This window comes from Myodes glareolus, chromosome 6, assembly GCF_982192425.1.
Source record: "Myodes glareolus chromosome 6, mMyoGla1.1, whole genome shotgun sequence".
In the NCBI taxonomy this organism is placed as follows: domain Eukaryota; kingdom Metazoa; phylum Chordata; class Mammalia; order Rodentia; family Cricetidae; genus Myodes; species Myodes glareolus.
In genome coordinates this window covers 81,291,601-81,317,009 of record NC_142031.1, presented here as the reverse complement: position 1 = coordinate 81,317,009, position 25,409 = coordinate 81,291,601, and the positions used below count along the sequence as shown (strand labels likewise).

The 25,409-nt window shown below is 43.1% G+C and overlaps 1 long non-coding RNA gene across 2 annotated transcripts in view; it reads left to right on the top strand.

The window, feature by feature from the left end:
* Positions 1 to 25,017, top strand: part of LOC146894299 (uncharacterized) — a 30,336-nt gene extending 5,319 nt beyond the window's left edge. The window contains exons 3-8 of one of the 2 annotated variants that reach the window (XR_015738133.1): positions 14,333 to 14,426; positions 14,905 to 14,977; positions 16,983 to 17,152; positions 17,398 to 17,484; positions 21,413 to 21,552; positions 24,833 to 25,017. This is a non-coding gene — a long non-coding RNA (uncharacterized LOC146894299). The remainder of the gene's footprint in view (positions 1 to 14,332; positions 14,427 to 14,904; positions 14,978 to 16,982; positions 17,153 to 17,397; positions 17,485 to 21,412; positions 21,553 to 24,832) is intronic. The other variant, XR_015738134.1, reaches the window with a different exon arrangement.
* Positions 25,018 to 25,409: the final 392 nt, after the last annotated feature.

Sequence of the window (25,409 nt, the reverse complement as noted above, 5' to 3'; positions counted from 1 at the left end):
CTAAGGGTTCCATCAGAGGACTGGAATTACAGATGGTGTGAGATGCCATATGGGTGCTGGGAACTGACTCTGGGGCCTCTGGTAGAATATCCAGTGCTCTTAACCACTGACCCATTTCTCTAGCCCTCCAGGAGATATTTTTAACCCAGTGCCAAGCTCATTCATTCAAATTCTTTCATTCCCTTTGTAAGCAAGTGCCTCTTTACCTGCCATTTCTAGACCTTCCAGTCTTACTGCTTCTTTCCCAGCTGCCCTGGTTATACACTTCCGAAGTCCCGCCCCAGTCACGTGACTGCCCTCATTAGCACTCCTCATATGCTGTTCACCGCAATCGCTGAGCATTTAAATTACAGTTTTCCTTAGTGATGATAAAAGATAAAGTAGTTATATTGTAACTGTAATTCTTGCTTGATAACTCTTTTGTTATATGTAATTTTGGTATGTTAAAATTAAAGCCTTCCTTTTTATTTAAACAGAAAAGAGGAAATGGTGTGGGAAGTCCTTCTGTATATGTGTTGCTTTTATTGGTTAATGAATAGAGAAGCTGCTTTCAGCCAATGGCTTAACAGAATATAGCCAGGCTGGAAAAGATATATAGAGAGAGTAGGCAGAGTCAGGGAGAAGCCATGTAGCCCTGTCAGAGACAAACACCAGATGGAACTTTGCTGGTAAGCTACAGCCACCTGGCGGTACACAGATGAATAGAAATGGGTTAAATTAAGATGTAAGAGCTAGCCAATAAAAAGCTAAAACTAATAGGCCAAGCAGTGACTTGATGACTTGATTAATACAGTTTCTGTATGGTTATTTTGGGGCTGAGAAATGGGGAACAAACAAGCGGCCTTCTACTACAGCTCTGTGTGTGTGCGTGTGTGTGTGTGTGTGTGTGTGTGTGTGTGTGGTGTGTGTGTGTGTGTGTGTATAATGAGACTTTGAAATATCTAACTGAAATACGACTTCATGAACCCCATCTTAAAGATGGGGCTTCTCTTAAGGATCTTTATGACTTGGGACTAACCTCAGCTCCAGGAATGTACTGAGAGCAAAACCTGAAACGGTTAGCCAATTAAGGTGTGAGATAGTAAAATTTAACAAAGACCAAATGTCCCCAAAGACATCCTGCCCTTGCAGATACTTTGTCAGTGATTTATGTTTCTTTGTTAGGGGTTTTGTGCCCCCAAACTGACCAATGGTTTCAGAAATCTTACTCTCTATTCCCTCTACTCAACCCTAAGTGGTAGAGATATGCACACTCTTAACTGTGGCATTTCCACTTTCAGAGCTTGTCATTCCCTGAGTTCCTGGCTGCACTCCCTTGTCACCCCCTGTGCCGGTGTGCTGGAGGATCGGAATCTGGCTCTGTGGAGCTATTTTGGGGTTCCAAAATGCGGGCACAGCAGTATCCCATTGAACGTGCAAACCAGCCTGAAAGGTGGGATTTTTATCAGCTTCATTTTGTACTCAGGTCCCCAAAGGAGCTCAATTTGCCATCATCCCTGTTGCCAGATCTGTTTGGGTCTCTGGAGGAACTCGCCCCATGCTGCAGTTTCAGCTTCATATTTTGCTATTTTTTTTTTAAGTAGGGGAGGGTTTTGCTTTTCCTCTACTCACTGAAGGTTCCTTATAACAAAAGATAGATTATCAGAAAAAAATGCAAGTTTTGTGTGTCATGGAGACTTTATTAAGAAGACAGGACCCTAGCGGGGCAGCCATGACACAGGCCTTTAATTCCAGCACTCAGGAGGCAGAGACAGGTGGATTTCTGTCAGTTCAAGGCCAGCCTGGTCAACAGAATGAGTTCCAGGAAGACTCCAAAGCTATATATATATATAAAAAAAATCTGTCTTGAAAAAAACAAAAACAAAAAACAAACAAACAAAAGTAAAAGAAAGCAGATCTTAAGGTCAGTAAGCCCAGGTGGTTTTACACTTTGTTGGCAGGGAGCAGAGACAGAGTGGAGAGACAGTAAGAAACAGTATAATAGACCAGAGGTTAAAGAAAGTATATTGCCTTCCGATTCAGAGGATGTACTTCTAGCCCCTGGGTTTCAGATGGGCGCATCCCACGTGATGGTCTATGATCCACTTCAAGCCTGTCAGAAAACAGAGGCTGGAGAGATGGCTCTGCAGTTAAGAGCACCGACTGCATATCCAGAGGACCAGGGTTTAATTCCTGGCACCAACAAGCCAGTTCACAAGCTTTTGTAACTCCAGTTCCAGGGCATCTGACACCCTCTTCTGGCCTCCACAGGCGTATATGCATGTGATTCATAGACAGATCTGCAGGCAAAAAACATCCATACCCCAAATTAAAAATAAATAAATCTAAAAAAGGGGAAAGGGAAGGAGTGGTCAGAAACACTAGGATAAGCCGTTTCTGCTGGCTTCGATTTTGTTTTTAATCTTAACATATCTAACATACCATGCTGCCCGACTTTAGGGAAGTGTGCCAGAACTCCACAGCCTCCATACTCTTTTTATTCTTTTAGAAAAAACGAAACCCTGCCAGGCAGTGGTGGCACACGCCTTTATCCCAGCTCTCAGGAGGCAGAGGCAGGTGGATCTCTGTGAGTTCGAGGCCAGCCTGGTTTACAAGAGCTAGTTCCAGGACAGGCTCCAAAGATACAGACAAACCCTGACCGAATCCCCCACCAGCCCTTTTCTTCCTTGCGCATGCTCTGTTTCCTGGCTTTCACGCATGCTCTGTTTCCTGGCTTTGCGCCTTCATCACCTGTCGTATTCCACCCCGCAGACTTCCTTTCTCTTTTCTCTGTGTCTAAAATGCAACCAGCTTCTGTGCGATCTATTTCAGGAAGCCTTCCCAAATTCTTGCCATCTAAATTCGTCTTTTCTCCCCTCCAGATGGTCACTGAGCTCTGTATACTCCTCAGCAGGCATGTGCACCCACTTTGTGTTAAAGAAACAGGATCCCGTGCATGTCTGTTTACCCCTGCTAGGGTTTGTGCCCATGGAGGACATAACCCTGCCTTTCACACTGATGGCCACCCTGCAACAACAGATGCATTAATCGGATGTAGTAGGCATTTATTAATTGTTTGCAGTATAAATGAATGAGTGAGTGTCATGAAAGTGAGAAAATAAGCTGCCGGGCAGCCCTGCGAACTTTCTAAGTCTCGTATCTTTTGGATAAGTCAGTGTGCCTTTCTCCATACCTTATCCCTTCCTACCATGTCTTCTGGTCACTCATTGTTCCACATACTTCTCAAAGAGGGTAGAGAGATGCCTCAGTGCTGGGAATGCTTGCCTCTATTTCAGAGCACTTGGATTTGGTTCCTAACAGCCAAGTTCAGCAGCTCACAACCTCCTATAACTCTATTTCCAGAAAGATCTGATGCCGTCTTTTGGTGCCATATACGTACATAGATAGAGACATATATACATGCACAAATAATATTCAAACATTAAAGATTAGTCAAGATATTTCAAGAGTTATCGTTCATTGGAATATTTGCATTTTGCTGTAAGTAATTGCTATAAGTAGTTTCAGTGTCACAGCAATGGGTACTTTTGTGGCTCTCAGTACGTTCCGGCTTTACGACTAAAAATTTGGTATCAATATTTGAGGTCTGAAATCTTATCCAGCAGTTTGAACCTAGAACCATACACTTCATAAATACTCTAGCATCCAAGTTGTATGCTGTGTCATATGCATAATGGTATATTGTCTGTCTGAAAAATTCACTTCTGGGGAATTCCTAAAAATGGCACCAGAGATGGAGTATGCTGTCATCTCTGAAGGCGTGAGACAACAGGGTGAGAGACCCAGGAAAGACAGCATGTTGAGCTCTTCCCAAAGTTGGCTGCTTTGTCTTCACAGGCCTCTGTTTTTGTAGCAAAATGATTGGATGGCAATGTCATTTGACAAGAATCTAAGAATTGAGTCCCATGAGAACATGATTCTGGTGACACCACAGTTCTGAGTACCTGCAGTCTCCCTGGGACAACTTTAGCCATAACAGAGATAGGGCCTTGGGTAGGGCTAGGGGGGTTCAGGACACTCAGATTAGAGCTGTAAGGCCAGTTAGAAGATTGGAACAAGGAGGCAACCTTCAGGAATGTTCAGTGCTTAACCTAAAATTGTGCATGTGTGTGTGTGTGTGTGTGCATGTGTGTGCGTGTGTGTGCGTGTGTGTGCGTGTGTGTGCGTGTGTGTGTGTGTGTAGTTGAAGGGCAGCTTGTGGGAGTCGGTTGTTGCTTTCAAACATGTGGGTCTTGAGGATTGAACTTGGGTTCTCAACCTTGGTCGCAAGCTTTCTTATGCACCAAACTACATTCCTGGCTCTCAGATTTCCTTAGTACTTTTAAATCCAAAGAACTAAACTCCTTAGGAAGAACTGCAGTTCCTTGCACATACTTTCTACCATTTTTCAGGTAGGGATGGAGAAGGATCTGGGAAATTTAAGACATCTCTTAGTTGGCTCCGGCTTTGTGCCTGTCTCTAGCTTTGTACTTAGGGGCTCCGTGTACAGGACTCATCCACCTTTTCACACCCAACCTAATCATGTTCCCTTCCCAGGGCTAGTGTGCTAGAGGCAGACATACTGTTCTCAATGCACAGCTATGAAAACCCACAGTTGAGGAACTTGAAGAACTTCCTGGACTCCGCTGGCTACTGAGATTAAGACTGGAACCTAATTTATGTTTCTGACTGTCTATCCATTTCTTGGACTCCTTGAAGAGTTAGACAAGTAGACCTCCCAGGAGGAACCCCAGTGCATGCTGAATATGCGGAAGGGCAGACACAGCTGTGGAAGAGGGAAGGAAGTGCTGCCCATCCACCAGGCTCTACTGGCTCCTTGCTGGAGAGTGTCGTTTTGGCAGCATAACCACTTTCCAAAGTCAGCATTTAGAGATGGTTGTAAAAACATAATTTAGCACCCAGCACACTGAAGTGCAAACTCTAGTAAATAGAATCAGGGAGGAGATTTAAATGGGAAGATAACTGCTAACCAGACTTTACAGGAATTCATTTGGCTCCACAGATAAAGCAGATAAAACTGCAGGCCAGAAGTGAATGGGAAATCCTGAATTACCTTGCAACAAGGTCCTGCCCCTGACACATTAGCCGCTCATTCTCAGGACACTTACTCAAACAATCTAGGAATCCAGAAAAGGAGGCTCTGGTGACTGTCATCTCAAGTGAGAGTAGGCTGGTGAAGAACCAGCCTGCCTCTGTTTTAGGTGTAAATGCATCTTATAGTAAAGACAAGCTAGATTCCTTCTTGTTTGTGATTAAACCTCTGTTTCTCAAGGATTGGGCAATGGCTCACCTGCAATCTTAACTAAAAATGGTTCTGTCCTGCCTGTTCCAGGAAATAAAAATCGTCTTTGTTTCAAAAAATTAGTAACCATCTTGCAATCCTACCTTTGCTTCAAAAGGTTGTTACGGCTACCTGTTGTTATGACTATCTGTGGTTATGACTACCTTGCTATGACCACCTTGCAACCATGTCTTTGTTTCAGGAAGTCGTTATGACTAACTTGTTATTCTTATATTTTGCTCCCATAACCTTGCCTATTTTGTCTGCCAGATCCTCCCATTTGGAAGTGTCTGACCCCTGAACTATAAAATCCTTGTTTTTCTAATATTTGTGGTATCCGAGGTGCACCTCTAAAATGAAGCCTGCTTTAATTAGACAACTCTGGATTTGGTCTTTCTTTTTGTAGTTTTCAGGTTGAACACTGCATGAATGTGTCAGAACTATACTGCCATTGGGCCAATGCTACACATTCTCCTTCGACTGTCCTCTGCAGTTTATAGACCCCCCCCCCCGGCCTGACAGCTCCCATTTCTCATTTCTCCTCTGCTTTTCCTCCTCACTTTCCTCCTCTGTCCTTTAAAATTATCCCATTTTCCCTAACCTGCTTCTTCCTCCTCTACTCTCTTCTGCCTTTACCATCTCTCTCCTCCTTGACTTCCCATGTATTTATTTTCCAGCCTCTCCTAACACTCTCTGGCTCTGCATACTTCTATTCCTTACCACATGGTCTCCCACTGCCTTTCACAGTTGCCCTGCAAGATCTGGTATCCTCGTTCCACTGAGTGCAGCTCTGTGAGGCACATTCATCAATTCTTTCAGCACTTTTCTGTGACTGAGAAGAGCAGAGAGGTAACTCATCAAATAACCAAAAAAATCTGGACTTAAATTTTTGTCACATGTGAAAACCAAATGTAAGAACACCGGGAAAACATGTCACTGTTTCTTTGGAGAGAATATTCATCATTAGGAAATGCAGGGCATGCTGCTTTCACCTCACCCTCATTAGCACGGAGTTTTCTGAAGAAAATGATGATACTACTTTCACCTCCCTACCTTCTGACCTCCCCTCAGAGGAGGTGGAGCAGACTGAGCAGTGTTTGACTGTAATCTTTAAACAGGTTCGAAACACTTGCCTGCAAGTAACAGTGAAGAACTCTGAGGGAAAGTGGTGTCACTTCCGGTAAATTAAAGGTGAGAGAAGTGAGTGCTGTGAAGTGATGGGGAGATTATTCAGACAAATGTGTGCTTTTGCACACACACACACACACACACACACACACACACACAGAGCTGTTTCTGCAGCATCTTGAAGATTATTGCAACCTCATGAGTTTTGTAAAAGTTGGATGTAGGTAGGGTGACTATCTCTACTCCCTTCATAGTGAGGTCCTGTATGTACCCCATATACTCTTGGCCATGTTAAAATCAATTTTCCGTACTCCAGGGGTCTGCAATTTTAGTGTTGTAATGATTAGTGGCTTCACCACTGGAAGCTGATCCCCTGCTCACATCTGTATATTAAATGTTCCAGTGGAAAGGGAGAAAACTTCAGAGTGTTGGCTAATAGAAATTCTAAGAGGAGCGTTCCTGCAGATAAAACCTATTGAGAAAAGCCAGGATAGTGTGGGAGGGAGAGAGAGAAAAATCACAATAGAAAGATTCCAGTGCCTTTGAAACACTGAGCAGTGCAATAACATTTATATCTGCAGGCTGTAGGCTAGGTTAGTTCCCAGACAAGTGACTTACCCCGCCGCCCCCCAACACCAACTTCCCTCCTTTCCTAATTCTTTTAATTTTCTCACCTGCCGTTCTTCCCCCATTGCCTCTCCCCTTGCTTCCCCTGCTCCCCATTTCCCCTAGAAAGAATCTATAAAATGCTGCCTGGAGAGGTAGATTTTATAATGGTGCATGGTTGTCATGGAAACACACAGATTCCAAAACCGAGTCCTGCCAAGATGATCTAGGATCAGACCTTGGATGGGTCAGAGGCTAAGACTGCCCCTAGAATTTCAAGGCTAGGAAACCTTGGGGACAGAATGTCTTTTGAGGTTTGGGTTGGTGTCCACAGAGAAAGCTCAAGGAACTTAGTGGCTGTTGCTTCTAATTTAGACCATCTATCATTGCGTGTGCTGGTAGGAGTGGATGAACATAGCTGTCAGTGTAAAGTGCTGGAAAATTGGAATAGCTGAAGTGTTTTATTCCTGTTCTTTACTTACAAATTGATGAAGTTCATGTCTTTGGAGAATGGTCATGGTTTGAAGGAATTTTGCCAACCTTCCCATATCAAGTGTGGTGAGATGCTATTTCAAAAGAACCAAAAGTTTAGGTTAAGGAAGGGAGCTACCTCCGAGCTGTTTTCCTGTCTCAGGTGGTTATGTGGATAACAATATCTTCTTTTTTTTGTTCTCTCCTCCAGATTAGTAACAAAACAGTTTTGTATAGTACATCAAATTTTAATGAGCTCACTTCAGATTATCCCAGTATTTCAATCTTGGCAGCAGGGTGTCAAGTCTGTCTCAGATTACATCTCTTTGTTATGGGGGCTTTTTCTCCCTCTTGGAGATTCCACCGTTCTTAGAGACTGCATGACATCCTTCATGGGATGGAAGTGTCACTGTGCCCTCCTGTACTATTAAGGAGGCTACCCTACCTGAGACTATGTACTATCCTCCTTGGACAGGAGGCGCGAACAGTTTAGTTAAAGACTAAAAACGACAGAACAAGATCTCTGAGCTATGTTTTGTTTGGGGAGTATCTTCTCTCTTGTGGTTGCTCTGGGGTATTCTTTCTTCATTGCTTGTTCTACATTCTCAGTGCCCAGATGGAGTCTCCTGTCCCTCATTCCCAGTAGACTCAGATGACCCTGAATACCAGGAGCCACATCATCCAATACTTGTTCTTTTGTATGCCAAGAGACTTTGCCCTTTCAACCAGAAGAATATTTATAGCTCGCTCCTTAGAGAAGGACTCCAGACAATCTGCAGGGATTTGGAGTCTGATATTCTGTATAAAAATATTCTCTTCCTCTCCGACTAGTTCACCAGTCAGAGAGATTGATAAATGGAAAGAGCTTGGGAAATGCTCCTGTCAGTTGATGGATTTCACTGGTAGCTTTTTAAGGCATGTATGACTTTACAAGGATCTTTCAAGAATGGAGGGAGACATGGCTGTCATCTGTGGCAATTCCATAATGTAAGGGGCTCACCCGGATGTCTTTATCACATCTAGTGAGAAAAAGCCTTATTCACTTCCTCAGAGATCTTCGCCAGACACTCACCCCCATACTCTTCCTCTCAGCCTTGAGAAACTCCAAGTTATTTGCACTCAGCATATGAGTGTGTTCAAGTTTTCTCCTCATTAAAAGAGAGAAGAAACAAAAGGAGAGCAAGCCAACAGTCCTTAGAATTATCCCTTACTGTAAGACTGCGCTGGTTAGTTTCATGTCAACTTGACATAAGCTAAAGTCATCTGAGAGGAGGGAACCTTAATTAAGAAAATAACTCCATAAATCAGGCTGTAGGCAAGCTTGAAGGGCATTCTGTTAATTAGTGGTTGATGTGGGAGGGTACAGCCCATGGTGGTAGTGTCAGCTCTGGACTGGTGGTCCTGGGTTCTAGGCTGAGCAATTCATGGAGAGAAAGTCAGGAAGCAGCACTCCCCCATGGCCTCCACATCAGTCCTGCCCTGTTTGACCTCTTTCAATAATAAACAGCGATGTGGAAATGTAAGTCAAATAAACCCTTTCCTCCTCAACTTGCTTTTTGGTCATGGTGCTTCACGGCAGCATTAGATGCCCTAACAAAGACAGAGTCATACCAGAGCATCCTTTCATGGACAAGCTTATTTGGAGAAAAGGAGGCCGGGCAGCATCTATATTTCTTTTCTGTTGTAATAAATATACACAAACACCACTTCACCATTTTGAGCACACAGTTCAAGGGCATTGTGTATGTCTTTGTGTTGTTGGTAACTATGACCAGCATCTATTATCAGATTTAAGAAAATTCAAACCCCAAATTCACATTTATTGGATTTATTAAATAATAACTCACCTTTGCCCCCAGCCCAGCACCTGGCCACCCCCACTCTACTCCTCATCCACATGAACTTGATTACCCTAGATGCTCTGGGAGGAAATGTACTTACTCATGCATTAGTGGTCTTTCTTGCCTGGCTTATCTCAGCATGTCTTCAAGGCTTATCTGCACCATAGCATCTGCCAGAATTCACTTCCTTCCAAAGATCATGTGCTACCCCACTGCCCGTCCATGTCTCACTCTGTTTGCTCATTGATAGGCATTTAGATTTCTGCCTTTGCCTCTTTGACTAATAATACTGTAATAAATGAACATTAGTGTATCTGTCTGTTCGAGACCCTGCTTTCAGTTGTTTGGAATATAGGCCAGACTTGGAATGGCCAATTCAGCTAACCTTTTGTTCGCTTTTGCTTTTTTACAATAGTCACATATGAAGTTTTAAATGTTGGTCGGCTCTGCGTGACTGATGCCAGCAGCAGCCTTTCCCCTACCTCTCTCTACTCCACCCTGTCTTCAGAGTCCACACTTCAGACGCCTTAGCTATTTGTACTACTTTCTACAATTCTAAATGATTATTTACTGAGTTTTTGCATTATCTTATATACTGTTTTCTCACTATGAAGTATGAACTCCTGTTCATGCTTGTATGACCCCGATCAAGAAACAGGAATTATTTCTCTTCCCTTTGACCTTGGGAGAGTCCTATGACTTGCTTTGAATGATAGGATATCTGGCTACGTTGCTTCTAAAACTATCTGGAGACAACCTTCACCTTTGCCCTTGCCGTTGTGGGGCTCTGTCCTGAGGTGCTCACAGAGACAAGGTCAGTCTTATTCACAGAAGTGTGGCAGCTCACGTGAAACACAGAGGCACTGTGTTCTCACTGGGACCTTTAGGCTTGCCAGCCACCAGCCCGCACCAGTCCTCACAATGAATGTGAAGCCATCCTGTGTAGTTTGTCCTCCCCGAGTCCCTCAGGTGACATGACTGAAGGAGTGCCCATCCGGGTGCAGCCCAATTGCAAAGCCCTGTGCAGGTGAGACCGCAGCTGTTTTAAATCACTGGGAGCAGTGTGCTCCACCGAAAGAGATTTCTGATATGACATTCCATCACTCACTCGTATGTCTTCCCTCGTGTCTGCCATGCATTTGGTAACACGCATTTTCATTCTCTTCATAGTTGGAACTGCGCTGATCCTGCTCGGTGCTGAGCGCTGAGCTACATTATGGATGTTTTTTCTCCCTTGTGTTCCTTTTGGCTTTTTAGAACTTCCTTTCGCCTTGTTACCCATTTTACTTAGCTGTTTTCCAATCTCTTGCTAAGTTTTCATACTTCCCTTATAACTCTATAAAACGCCTCCCAAGCCATTCTTCCTTACTACGAGCCTGTCATAAGATCGATCATTTTTATTTTCATCAGGAACCCTCCATCTCATACCCTTATGCGCTCCTGTTTTAATCTGGAATGGAGGCTCTATAAAATGGCTGCCGGTTATTGCCTGGAGATTTCCTTTTTACCCTGTTCGCTCCAGTCTCTTGTTAAATGCCTCCCACGTTTTCCATTTTCTTTTTCCGTAACTCCTTTGTTTTTACAGGAGTTTTATCTGCCACAAGTTTTCCAAGAAAGCAAATACAGGAAGTGTATTTTTAAAAAGTTTTTTTGCATATGGAAAACTGGCTTTTTCTTTATGTTTTACGTCTTTTTCTGTTATCATAAAAGGAAATGGTCTCATTGTGACAGTTTCATACATATATCATTCTGTGTTGTTCTTATTCTCTCCTTTGCCCCTCCCATCTCCCTCCCCTCCCCCTGTTGGTCCTCTTCCTAAGTATTAACTACCCTGTTCCCTCTGCTTTTCTAGCATGTATATCCCATGTCCTCTGTGGTAGTTTGAATGTAATAGTCCCATTATAGGGAGTGGCACATTGTACCTCAGTGAGCCTGCAGCCAGTTCTGATATGTGTGAGGCTATGGGCTTGTCCTGTGGGTGGCACCAACTTCTGTTCACCAGGGCTTCCTTTCAGGTGAAGCTTTTGCCTTCAGGCCCCCTAGTAGAGTTTTACTGGGCTTGCCTTTCCTCTTCTTGATGATTTGTGCTTCTGTTTTTTGCAATTTCCAGCTTTTCCACCATCCAATTCTTGAACCTCTGAATTGCTTTCTTGCCTTCTTGCTTTGTAATAGAATCTATTTTTTTTCTTATTTTGACACATCACTTTGTTGCACAGAGGCAGCATCTAGTCCCCCATCTTACCAGGAAGCCTATCTTTACTCTGGAGTCATAGTTTGGCTGGGTATGAAATTGCAAATTGGGCCCAGTTTTCTCAGAGGAGACTAGTCTTATCTGCCTGTCTTATAGTGCTCAATGATGCTGTTGAAAAGTTTCTTGCTATGTTTTCCAATTCTTTGATATTTGTCTTTTTAAAGAATCTTTTCCTATTTTAAGCATTGTTAAGACTCAAAGTCATGCCATGATGTGAATGAAGTTTTGATTTTTTTTGTCATTAAATTGGAACTTTGGATTTCTAAATTTGTAAACATATTTCCTTCACTGTTCTGAGCCCCCCCCCCTTTTACAGTTTCTTCTTCCTTCCCTCCCTCCCTCCCTCCCCTGCCTCTCTCCTTTCTTTTCAGAAGCCCTGGTTTTGGATCTTTGACTTCCTAGACCTTGTAGTGTTCCATAATGTGCCCTCTTGATTTACTTTCTATGAAAAAACACATCTTTATCTTCTTGTTACTTTCCTGATTTGAACTGTGACCCCACATACCCAGCTGCCTTCTTGACCTCTCCATGTGGTTATTGTCAAGTTGGGAGCCTAGGCCCTAGCCCCTCGCATCTATCCCAGCCCCCAGGCCTGGTCTGGACTACAAATCCCAGCAGACCAGATACTGACCCCTCCCTGGGGATGGGGTCAGGACCACTCCCCAGGGTATTTATGTGGTCTCCCTTTCTTCCTCCCAGTAGTCGCATTCCCGCTCCTTCCCGATTCCCCCTCAGGGCCACCTGAGAGCACAGAACTCCAATTAAACCTGGATATTTCTTAATTCGGCTTGTTTTGATTTGGCTTGACTGGAAATTTTGCATCGGCAGAGAGCTCTTGTTAGGAAATATTCCTAACATTTATTCTTTATGTTCTTCAAATTCCTATCTAGAACCAAATTCAACTTTAACAAAACTGTGTTTTCTCTGAATGAATAGATTTACCATCAGTCAAGTAAATCCAATTATCACCAACATCATTCTTAACTGTTTATAAATGTAAATCTGTGAAGGCTCAAAAATGTGAGCCTATTGCCACCTTGTCTGAAGGTCAGAGAGTTTGAGGTTGCTCAAAACTGTTGACAACAACCAGGGCTACACATTCTGACTCAGGATGTGGTTACTTGGTCCTTTTGACATTAAGATGGCCCAGACAGGTAAATCCACTCCACCCTGACAAATGGTCAGGATATGCAAGTATACTTCTGTTCCTTCTTTTATATTAGGAAGTTTAACCTGGGGATTGGCTGCCTTCAGGATACTTGATCTAGGGTGGGTTCACTGCCTAAACAACAGAATGCTAATGATGTTTCAAAATGTTGAAACAATTAACTGTTCAAGTTGTCCTTTGTATCATGTTAAAGAAGTCTTTTGTTGCCTTCTTCCCCTTTTTGCATTGGACTTTAAAAGTGTATGGAAATTTAAACTTGGGCGATTTCAGTATTCACTGGAACTCCCTTCTGGTACTATCCTACATTTCTGTTTTTATCATTTTATTCATATCTTTGCATTCTTTACTAACATCTCTGATCCCCATGCCCATACACTACTCCAACACAAATCTTGTTTATTCCAACCTCCTGATGGTTGTTAAATCCATCCATTACCATTATTACTACTTTTTATCTGTCTTATGTCCCTACAACACCCTCCCTGCATACATCAATGCCTTCACTACTCTTTGTTTGATTCAGGGGAATCTCACTGTTCCTCCTGCAAGCATCACTCTTGGCATCATCTCCTCTCTGTACTCTGAGTTTAAACTTCTATTACTTTTGTTGAACATTTTCCCTCCAGCCCTGGGTGCCATGCTGCTGTCTTGCTTGTCTTCTACTTCATGCTCCGAGGGACTTGATGGTAGAAAAGTAGTTGTTACACATCAGATCCAGAACAAATATTGCAAAAATGGCTATTAAATATAGATAAGTAGAGAATTTGTTTTATGATTAACACCTCCTTTTGGAATATTTTTCTTATATTGAGCTGGAATTTATACCTCCAGATTCCTACTCATTTGTATACACATTCTGTTAATATAGGACTCAAATTTTCTAGAACATTATATTGGATTTCAAATATCCTCTTACAAGCTGCTCAGAGTCCTGGAAGTTTCTCGGTATTCAAACCACATGCCATAGGTTGCCTGTTGTACTTGAAAATGGCACAAAGGTTCTTTGTCACATCCCATGTCTTAGAATTTGAAAAGTTTGGGAGTTATAAAGTACAATCTAATTCCTTTGCTGGGAGAGACTTTCAGAAGCTCAAGTGAACCACTATGTCCCTGGGTTGATGGTTTTCAGGCTAAGCCCTATAAACTGTCCTTGTATCCTCTTTGGATTTCCACATCCTTATCTAGAGTGTGCGGTGACACCACACGATGCTGCCTGGGCAGAATAAACCAGACTCTTCCTGCCCTGCCTGTAGACACTGACCTCTTTAAACACAGTCGAAATTGATTGTGTTCTGTGTGGATAAAGTGCATTACATTTGTGATTCCTAGTTCTTTCTACTTAAGTTACCAATGCACATGTTCTCCACCCTGCACTGGAACACGGGGAGTATTTCTGTTTAAATACATCTGGTTAGCTTGTAATCATCATGGCATATTTTGCTGTGAATGCCAACCCTGCCCATCCAGTGGATTCTCCCATCTTCTCAGATTTGCGACATTAAAATAATATTAGTTTGAATTATCAGCCTATACCTGATGTGGCTGGAATTTGAAGATTATTTGTCAGAACTGAATTCTCTCTGCAGGCTATTTTTCCTCTGATGTTGCTTCTCTGTGAATGCCTGCTTATGAGTTTGATTTCACCCTGTCAGTGTTATGAATCACAGAAGAAAACAGAAGGTAAGAAAAGCACCTTTCAAGCCATCACATAATTAAGTATTATCATTTCTCTAAGAAATAATATTTTTTTCATCTTAGAATAGAGGTCACAATTCTATTCAGACACCTGCTCCAATATTTGCTCTGTGTTTCCCTATCATGAAAACACTTGCAGTTTACATTAGAAATCAGACAGCTAGTAACAGACTCTCTTTGTTTATCTGAACTGTTTTAAAAGCTGTGGCCATCTATGCAGGGACACCTGCCATGCTTCATACTTGCTTTGTCAATGTTCTCAGATGCATGGGCCATGCTTCACCATTGCTGTGGTTTGGACTCAGTTTGCACTGTCTCCAAGGCATCAAACACTGAGCTTCAATTCTCTTTGTGAGATATAAGGAGGTGGACACTTAATCTGGCTGCGGTGTGCAGAGGTAGGCACTTAATATATGTAACATGTACATATTAACCCAGCATAAATCTTACATCTTTTCTCCAGATTAAGGGGAATCTCACTTTTTATTCACCTTGAATTTTGCAAATACTACGTTATCAACTTTAAAAAGAATATTGTGAGTATTGTTCTTTTTTAAAAATAATAAGATGATGGGATGTCCCGGGCAGCTTGTGGAGCAGCTGCTAGTGGCTGTGGGTCCCCGCAAGATCTCCAGGGTGGCAGCGCCATGCGGCCGGGGGAGTCAGGGTCCCCAGGCGAGCGGCAGAGTCAGGCGGCTGGATGCGGTGGACGGCAGAGTAAATGGATATAAGGCTATACATAAAGCTAGACATTTATTACTTAAAGAAAGGGAGACATAGACAAACATAGAGAGAACAAAGACACACGTACACACAACACGAAACAAACACACACACATACGCACGAGAGAGAGAGAGAGAGAGAGAGAGAGAGAGAGAGAGAGAGAGAGAGGGCGACGAGGGAGGTCTGAAGTGGCTGGGGTGGGCGTGGTTAGTTCTTAAAGTGATCCAAAGGAATAAGATTCCCGGATCCTTTTTATAATAAAAAGTAGAAGGTTAGACATTACAGGTTGAAGGAATTGGGGCGGCAAATTCTCAAGGCTGCTTTGGGCTGATTTGTGGGTGTTGTCTTTGGGGGTTGGGGGTGAGGGAGATCCGAGAGAAGCTGGGTGCTGGTCACATCCTGGCATAGTTGGTCTCTGCTCCCGACAGGACAGGTGTTTGTGGCATGGAAATGTCTGGTGTCCCTTGGACCTGGTTAGGGTGTTGGCAGAACAGAGGACAAAGTTAAATTGAGAAAAAAATTTTTTTAGGACCAGGGAATTGAGGGTCCTAAAATGTTTATGATGGGTTCTTTAATTCGGCTCCCTGGAACTCATAAGAAAAACAGAAGTTTTAGACATATACATTGTATTAAAAACTCCTTGGGTTTGTAAAAAACAGAAATTACAATGAAAAGTATTTTTATTTGGTGAGACAACCTGGCAAAATCTCTCAGCTATCAAACTGTCAGAGATCTTTGAGAAGGATAAGATTTTATTTGAGTTTCTGATTAAAAAATGACAGAGAACTTACTTGGTTGGCATCTAGAGCTACTTTTTGGTCCTCCCTGGTCGCTGAAGGTTGCATTTGACCTTTGTTGTTTAATGTAGAGCCTACCAGGCTTTTGAAGACCCTGTGGACTAAGAAATCTTTAGGAAGACAGACCTACCTTGACCCTGGGCAGCTAGACTGTCGATTCCAGTGATTTTGTCCACGTTTGGAGGTCTCCAGTTTAGGTGAAAGGCAGTTTTTTGCCCAATGGTCAGCGCTTGGCAGTCGAAGCAAACTGCAGATGGACGTTGGTCAGTGACATGACCTTCTGTCTTCTGTCTTCTTGGAGGAAACAGAGTGCTTGCTAGGAGCCAACCTGTCTCTTTTTGTTATGAAAAGGTTTTTAAATAATTAAACATTTAAATATCGCATTCCCCAGATCTCTGAGCAGTTGAGGGCTGATTATTAGGTATAGCTGCAGTATTGAATCTGTCTGGAAGATTGGGTTTGAGTTTGACTGTATTGACTCTTAACAGGTAAGATCCATATTTGTAAAAAGACAGACAGAAAGAAAAAAACTGTTTGTAACATTAAGATTAGTGGCAGAACTGACAATGGTAGAAAACAGCTTAAAAGTACATACCAGTTTAAAATATGAGAATTATGATTTTGTAGTCTGAAACGAGATGAAATGAACAATTATTTTACATAGAAAGATTGAACAGGAATTAGGCAAACTGCATGCACTTGATGGGCCCTATCAAAAAGCACGTCACTATGCAAAACACTTGTAATCAGAGTTAACGAGAACAAACACCGAGGAGGGGGAGAGAAAAGGCAGGACATACATAAGAATGAGAAAGCTTGGTTGAGTGATCTGGCTCTCAGTGAATCTAGTGATAAAGTCACCTGATCCCAGTGAACATGGCGGCGGCCACAGGTTGTGGCTTGAATGGAAAAACCACCGGAATTTTAAAAGCCGGGGACCGCCTGGTTGTTGAATTGTGAAAAACCTGCATAAACAGACAATTTAAGGCATATTTAGGCTGGTACGACTTGCTTTCCCAGGTCAAGACCGTGAAAATCCCGCAAAAACCCTGGCATCTCGAGCCTATGGGGAACGGCTCCCCGTTTAGGTGAGATGCAAGCGAACATCCAAACCATGTGCCCAGGCGTCCGAGTGCCCATGTGGGATGCTAAAGGCCGAACCGGATCAGCCAATTACGTACGCGAGAAAGGTAGGAAGGAAGAAAAGACTGAAATAAAGAGGAAGAAGGAGACTAGAAACCCCAGGCCTCCAGATGAGGGAATGCACGGGCTTAACAGGATACAAGCCGTAATGGCGGCGCCAGCAACGGGGCAGAGAAATACCCCTCCCCAAACCCAGAAACACTGGGAGGACTGGTCAATCCCGGGTTAAAAAGGCTCAGATAAGCTGGCTGGAGTGAGGAAACTTACAATTAGAAGCCGGTGTTGTTTGTAGGAAGGAGTCCAGGCAGTTGGTGGTGTTGAGGAAGGCCCTCGGTCCGATTCAATCCTGGAAGTTGGTGGTCAGAGTCCCGGATGAAAGGTAAAGCTGGAACCCTGGCCCTTGGCGGGTGAAACTCTCGAGTCCCAGCACCAATATTGTTCTTTTTAAAAATAATACCATGATGGGATGTCCCGGGCAGCTCGCGGAGCAGCTGCTAGTGACTGTGGGTCCCTGCAAGATCTCCAGGGTGGCAGCGCCATGCGGCCGGGGGAGTCAGGGTCCCCAGGCGAGCGGCAGAGTCAGGCGGCTGGATGCGGTGGACGGCAGAGTAAATGGCTATAAGGCTATACATAAAGCTAGACATTTATTACTTAAAGAAAGGGAGACATAGACAAACATAGAGAGAACAAAGACACATGTATACACGACACGAAACAAACACACACACATATGCACACACACGCGCGTGCGCGCGCGCACGCGCACACACACACACACACACACACACACACACACACACACACACACGAGAGACAGAGAGAGAGAGAGAGAGAGAGAGAAGATGGCGGCGAGGGAGGTCCGAAGTGGTTGGGGTGGGCGTGGTTAGTTCTTAAAGTGATCCAAAGAAATAACAGTGAGATGGATTGTAAGCTCCCTGAGTGCTTGGGTCCATGTTTTTTTTTTTTTCTATGAAATTCCTTCCTCATTCTCTTAGAGTTCTAGGCAGATCACATTAATCTAGTTGAGTTGATATTTCAGAAAGCTCAAAGAAAGGAAGCAGGGTGAGACACCATATTTTTTCTTCCCAAATACACACAAACACACACACACCCATACACATATGCATGCATGTAGACACATGTGCACACATGCTCTCTCTCTCTCTCTCTCTCTCTCTCTCCACACACACACACACACACACACACACACACACACACACACACACACACACAAATATGCTCTTTGAAATCTCTAGAGGAGCATTTCTCAGAGCTGCTTCACTTCCTTGCGAAAACGTTCTATGTGTAAGTTGAGTATCTGTCTTGCTAAGAACTTCCACTGCCCCTCTGAGGAGTCATCAGACAGGGAAGGGCTGTGTGACACAGGCTATGTTGGCTGCCCCCACCCCCAGGGTGTCCTCTCCTGCCTGGACAGAGGGCCACCTATGAAACTACACTTTTCAAAATCCACAGAGCACATTTTGGTACTTTTTTCCAGCCCCAACACAGGGTGCACAATTAGATTGTTTCAAACTTCCTATTCTTTGAATATGAAATATTCAAAATAAAAGAGGAATAAAGGAGGCCCTTGGATATTTTAGAAGAGTTTTTTTTCCAGTGCTATAACACTTTCAATCATTGATTTCAAGGTGACAGTACTTACTTCTTTTGCTACACTCTTCCTTCTCACTAACTGCTGGATCAATACTGATGGGCTAGCTTTAATATGTTTTAAAAAGTTCAGTTTATAATGTGCTTAGGCAGGCTGCCTTTCCTTGCCCAGTCTCTATTCAAGCAGTGAGACCCTCCACTTCATCTGAATACATATTTATATTCATCAAAATCCTAGCTTGTCCTGTGTAATTGCGTGTCATACCTGCTTCTAATGACACTTATCTTTTAATTATGCTCTAGACTCATTGGAGTGAAATTCACTTTTAAAGAGATCTGGTCATTGTCTCTGTTCTGGCCTTAAAAGGAGTGTGTTTGCTATTGAGGGTGGCCCACTCACTCTATACGTGACCTGATAGTTTATGCTAACGAGATGACTCAAGATGGGGACCTAATACAGAAAAGCTCTGCATACAGTAAGATGACTGGGACTGTGAGAGTCTCCCGATACAGTCGTTCCAGTGCGATGAATCCCCCAAAACTCTGCACACTGAAACCTGGGTCATCATTCTTCTCACAGACATCCACTTGAGCTGTCATGTGTCAGTGCTGGGAGGCTGGGGTGGAGGTCCCTGGAGATGATAAGAGATTTGCACATAGACCCTTGCAGACATGCTCTTTGCTCTCTTCAGCAGGCTCTACCCAGGGTCCTGTTGCTAGCACAGTAGTAGTCATAATTCAGCTTTGTTGACTTCTGTGGCGTGTTAGAGATTCCATGGGACCCAAACATGATGGTGGATAGTGCTGTTTTATAGGTATGTGTTTGATATGAGGGCTTCCTTAAGGATTTCCATGCTTGAACTGGTGTCTGAAATGTATAGACCTTTAGTTGCAAGAAACACAAAATACTTGAGTGTGGTGGCACCTACCTCTAATCTTAGAACTTGGGAAGTGTAGGTTAGCTTCAATTCTGTGGTCGTTTGAATGCAAATGGTCCAATAGGCTCATATATTTGAATACTTGGTCCCAGTTAGTCGATTATCTGAGAAAGATTCTGGGGCTGACTTCCTGTCTAGGTTCTGGGCCTGACTTCCTGTCTGCCTCCCTCATGCTGTGTTCTGGGGCTGTCTTCTTAATCTAGCTATGGAAAGCCTGTTAGGAAATTATCAGTGGTTCTTGGGTCACCATGGCACTCAGTAGCAGGACTGTGGAGGGACTTGTGATTTCCCTCAGTCTCAAGCTGAGGACAGACAGGTGGAGTCCAGGCTTCAGGGAGGCTCTTCCTCTTCGTAGGGTCACAGAAAGGTCTTTGCCTCCCACAAGCGGTTCTGAGTGCTGGGGCTTTAGGCATGCACCATTAAGCCTGGCTTATGACTACATTTCTTAAATTTTTCTGGAGTGGGTGACACAGCCACCTTTCCTCTTAGTTTAGGTTTTAGCTTTTTCTGATCATTTGTCACAGGCCTTCTACTTCCAATTCTCACAATTTATGCATGACCATCATTTTAATAGAATTTGAGGACAAGTGAAGAGAAATGTACTTATTTAGTCTGTCATGGTTAAGAAGAAGTCTCATCAGTTGTATTTTAATTACAATAATCCTATCAGTTTCTGCTACCCATGTGTCTCTTGAACTGTAAGGAGCTGGGGAGCCCAGGGATGCTCAGAAGTGAGGGATGGATGTGCTCGTGTGCATACTTTGGTCTTCTGTTTTTCTGCCTATTTTATTGTATTTTAATTGTGTGAGACAAGGTCTTACACTGTAGGTCAAGCTGATCTAGAACGCCCTGTGTGTTCCAGGTTGGCTTCAAATTTTCAGTTATTCTCCTGCCTCAGCCTCGCCAGTGTCTCTGTGCTTAGGTGAGGTTCTAATGTAAATTGTTGTTTGGTTACCTGATTCTATGCTTGATGGGAGAAAAGAAGTGGCACACTGATTTAAAATACAATCCATGTCCTATTCATAATTTTACTGAAAATAAACCTTGATGATTCAATTCCTTTCTTAGCTTTCTCCATTAAAGAGTTCACCGGACGTGTACTAGTCACTCCCATGTATCTCTGTGTGTGTATGAAAACCCTTATCTGATTTTCTATGGGACAAAAGAATTTTGACCCTGGAACCTGCTAGGCATGGGGAATTGCTAGTTTTAAGGATATACGTGACTGGGAACATTGGTAATGGGTAGAACTGGGGATAAGAGGAACAATGTAGAGCTAAGAACAATGTAGAACAAGGAGAACAAGTAACAGGGGAAGAATGAAAAATGATGGATTGAAGAAAGAAGAATAAAGAAACATAGACAGAAGATTTCTGTTGTGAGTAGATTTCTTACCTCTCAGATCTTTACCCTCAGATTTCTAGCCTCCCCTTTAGCTGCCTGTGGTGTCTTTAATTGAACCCCAAAAGGGAGTCTTAAAGGAGAATACTTTAAAGACTCCTTAAAGAAATCCTTTCCTCTGAAGACTCTGAACAAACAGGTCTTACTCAGGGCTCTCTGTGTACACCTGCTGAATTATGCCACGCCCCCACCACCCCTGTCCAGTCATGACTCTACAACTTCCCACAGTCTTGTCAAACGGTACAGAAAGTCACAGGCTCCTCTGTTGCAGGGGGAATTTCAGTTCTGAATCCTTCATGTCATGTGAAACATTTACATATGCTGGTACACTTTAAAAAATGTTTCTTTTGTTCAAAGGGTCCAGCCACAGACATTGAAATGGATGGGGTGATGTTCTACCTTGCTGGAGCCTTCTTTTACTCACCCTGAGCACCTTGCTCATCTCGTCACAGCAGAGACAGCAGAGACATGGGGAAGAGACCTGAAAATGGGGAAAGGTGGGAGGCTCAACCTTGTCCTCCTCTACGGTGCTTTTGAAGCTCCATTTGCGACTGCAAAGGTTCACTGCGCTCTTTCCTTCCTCACAGCACTCTGTTGCTGCCTATTCCTTGCGTGGATTCTGGAAACACAGATCGCCTTCTACTTATAGCAAGTCAGTGAACCACTTGACTTCCCTGCTAGCTTTCAATGGAGGCAGAGGATTTTCCCTATGTGGTGATGGAGGAACCAAAACTAATAGTTCCCAAGTATGAGGATTAGGAGAGATAATGGTAAAGAAGGGTGTACCACATCCCTATTCTAACCAATACTATGTAAGTACAGCTGGAAAGTAATGTAATTATCACTGACTGCATTGAATGTAAGAGGAATGACGAGCAGCGACACTTAGGAGCTTGAAGTAGGTCATATGACTAGAACCCCGGCCCCTTAAATGTCAGTCAGAATTTCCCATCTTGCCGCGCTTTTTCTCAGTACTCTACATTTTCCAAATATGTCACAAGCACGTTACAAAGTAGGTAAGGCAAGTTGTATGATTTCCATTTTGCACATATGCAACTGATATGACGAGTGTGGTGGTGTGAGAGGGAGTGACCTCATGGTCCCCAGTTGGTGGAACTGTTGGGAAGGATGAGGAGGTATGGTCTCATTGGAAAAGGTGTGCCATGGGAGGTTTCTAAAGACTTATGAAACGCCATGTCTTGCATTCTGTCTCTTGCTTGCCAGTCAAAATGTGAGCCCTCTGCTGTTTATTCATGCGGCCATCGTAGACTCTAACCCTGGAAACTGGAGCCCAGCTTCTGCTTTCTTTTATAAGTTGCCTTGGTCATGGTGTTTTATGACAACAATAAAAAAGTAACCAAGACAAAGAGCTAGTTTCAAAGCTTCCCCTGATAAATTTTAAAATATTTTTAGATATCTATCTATTTTAAGATAGATGTGAATGTCTACCTCAGTTTCTTAGTAGTTTTGCTCTATAAGACAGGAAAAAAGGTTCTCAAGATAGAAAGAGAAAAAAAATCACCATTTGTTGAACTTTTCCTGTCTGTCAGACAGCCAGACAGCACTCCAGGACGTCATGAGTTCCTCTCTATTCTCTCGCCCTGAGTGCAGAGCTGAGTGGTTGTTGACTTATGCATCCACCGTACCCAAAGCTCCGAGAAGCCACAGAACTTTCATATTGTCACACAGATAATCAGGCTATCAATAAATGGATCTGTGATGTCTAGTTTTAATTATTACCTTGTCACAACGTAGAATAATCTCTGAAGACATTTCGATGTCTAGATCGGGTTGGCCTATGGCCTGTCTGTGGAGGATGGTCTTGATTGCTCACTCATGTGGGACAATCCAGTCTCCTACAGGAAGCACTATTCTCTAGGCAGGGAATGTGTACGAGCAGAGAAGGGACGGAGCAGGAATAGCACGTGCGGATTCCTTCTTTCTGCTTTAGATTGTGGGTACGATGTGAACAGCTGTTCAAGTCCCTCTGCCTTGTTTCCCTGACAAGGAAGGGCTCTAATCTGAAAGTGTAACCCAGGCAGACTCTTCCTCCTTGTACTGCTGTGTGTCAGTTTATCACCGCAGCAGAAATGGAGCTAGAGCAGTGTCCCTTTCATGTGATGCATAGCAAATTGGATATTCAGCTCCAAGTGTATTGTTTTAGATCCCACAGGAATGTGAGTGGAGGACATTTTCCTCAGTGCTTGTACCTTATCACTGAAATATCAGCGGCTTCTAAGAACTGAAACTAAAGATAAGTTTCCCAGCAACCACCTCACACAGTCTTCTCGTTACAGAGCGTGGTCATGTATCCTCCTGTTCTGGGAGAAGGATAAATCGTATGTTTGAGGAAATGTTTCTTTTGTACCTACTTAACTAAAGGCTTTTCTTTTTCTTCCCTCTGAGTCCATAGACAATCTTTTTAATTGTTTTGCCTGTGTCTTCTGCATTAAAAAAGCCATGCTGTGAAAACTGCAAATAAAATAACCCACTTATTCTTCTGCCAAAATCTCAGCTTCAGAATTTATTCCATTGGTTTGAATTTTCTCAAAAGTATCATAAATGAAAGATTTAAACAGAAAATGCATTTTATATGGAAATCCAATAGTTATGAGGCCCCCAAAACTTGCCAGATGTTTGTGAGAAAAACTAGCAGTTCAGGTGGGTAAGTATTTATTGCCTTCTAGAGGACATTATGAGCTACTTGGGGGCCATGGTAAAAAAATAAATAAATAAAAGAAACTCTGTTTAGTCTGTATTGGGAAAGAAAGTATAGGGGTCCTGACTTCACAGTCAGGAAAAGAAGCAGACACAAAAGCTTCCACTAAACAAGAAGACGCTTCATCATGTCACTCTCCTGCCTCAAGCTATGTTCTTCTAAATATAATCACACACATATGTATATATATTTACTTATGACAGTAACCCCACCCCACCCTACAAATATAATGATACATATATTATATACATATAATATTACATTATATTTGTATGCATGTATTTACCTGAGATGACAATCCCCACTCCACCCTATAAACATAATGATATATATGTATATATATAGATATATGAATATACACATGTATACACTTATGATGGTAACCCCCACTCTCCAAATATAATGATTTATACACACACATATATACTTATGATGGTAATTGTCTTTGTAATGATGTGTGTACATATGTGTACATACATATGCATATATTTTTCTTATGATGGTAACCCCCACCCTGTCCTGCAAAGGACTTCAAGCCTGTGCACCCAGAGAATGATCCAAGAAGCTTAATTACTGGATCTGAATTTCAGAGTATATGACCTGCAGGGTTGTTTCTGGAAGCACAGACCAGCTGTTGTCACAGGCCATACGAAAGAGCCAGCCTTCATGCCCAAGTGCAGTCTGCACACAGCACACAGCCTTGCCAGGACAGACAAGTGGCAATTTCTTCCATCTACTTTCTTCTCTACAAAACCCTCCAAACACATTTTTCAGCTTATTGTATTCGAGGTGTTTTCCCAGTGGGATCATTGTCTGGTCTCTTTTTTTCTTGTTTATTTATTTAACTTATGACAAGGTCTTGCCATGCTCCCTAGTGGGGCTTCAAACTTCTGGAGAGCCGGGGCTATGGACACACATCATCATACCACGTCCATTTTGTTCCTTCTGCTAAAGGAACTAAACCAAAACCAACGATCATATAGCTGCATATTCTCTTTCCTTTGCGATGGGAGATGGTTCTGTATTTGTCTAAAAATGTTTTTGTTTCTTTCCTTCAGAATCCACCAGGCACATTTTTACGTGTGAGCACTCAGGGATGCCCTGCCTAGGAACTGGGGCTGCACTGAGGAAGAGAAAAAGACATGTTGCCATCACCTGCATCAGATGATCAGGCTGTGGTGGGTGGGGCCTGGGGAGCAAGCCTAAGGACTCTCTGTCTGCTGAGGGGACTGGGTGGAAGCGGTGTTGGCTGGGTGGGAGAGAGAAGACGCCAGTACAAGAGCCTCAGAAAAATGGAAGGAAGTCGCAGGAACAAGCAGGAGATAAGGTGGCTCTGAGATCAGCTGTACCAAGAGAGAGAGGGAGAAAAACCCTACCTAGCTGAGAACAACATTGAACAAATAGGATGAACACTGGCTTGAATTATGAGATGGCAAATGAGACAGAGGTCTATCTGAATCTACAAGAGTCATCTTTTGGAGAAAAGAGCAAATTCCTTCTCCCTCTCTCCCTCCACCTCTACTCTCTCTCAAGAAAGAGTCTTACTATGTAGCTCTGGTTGTCCTGGAACTCACTAGGTAGACCAGGCAGGCCTTAAACTAACAGAGATCTACCTACCTCTTGTCTACCAAGTGC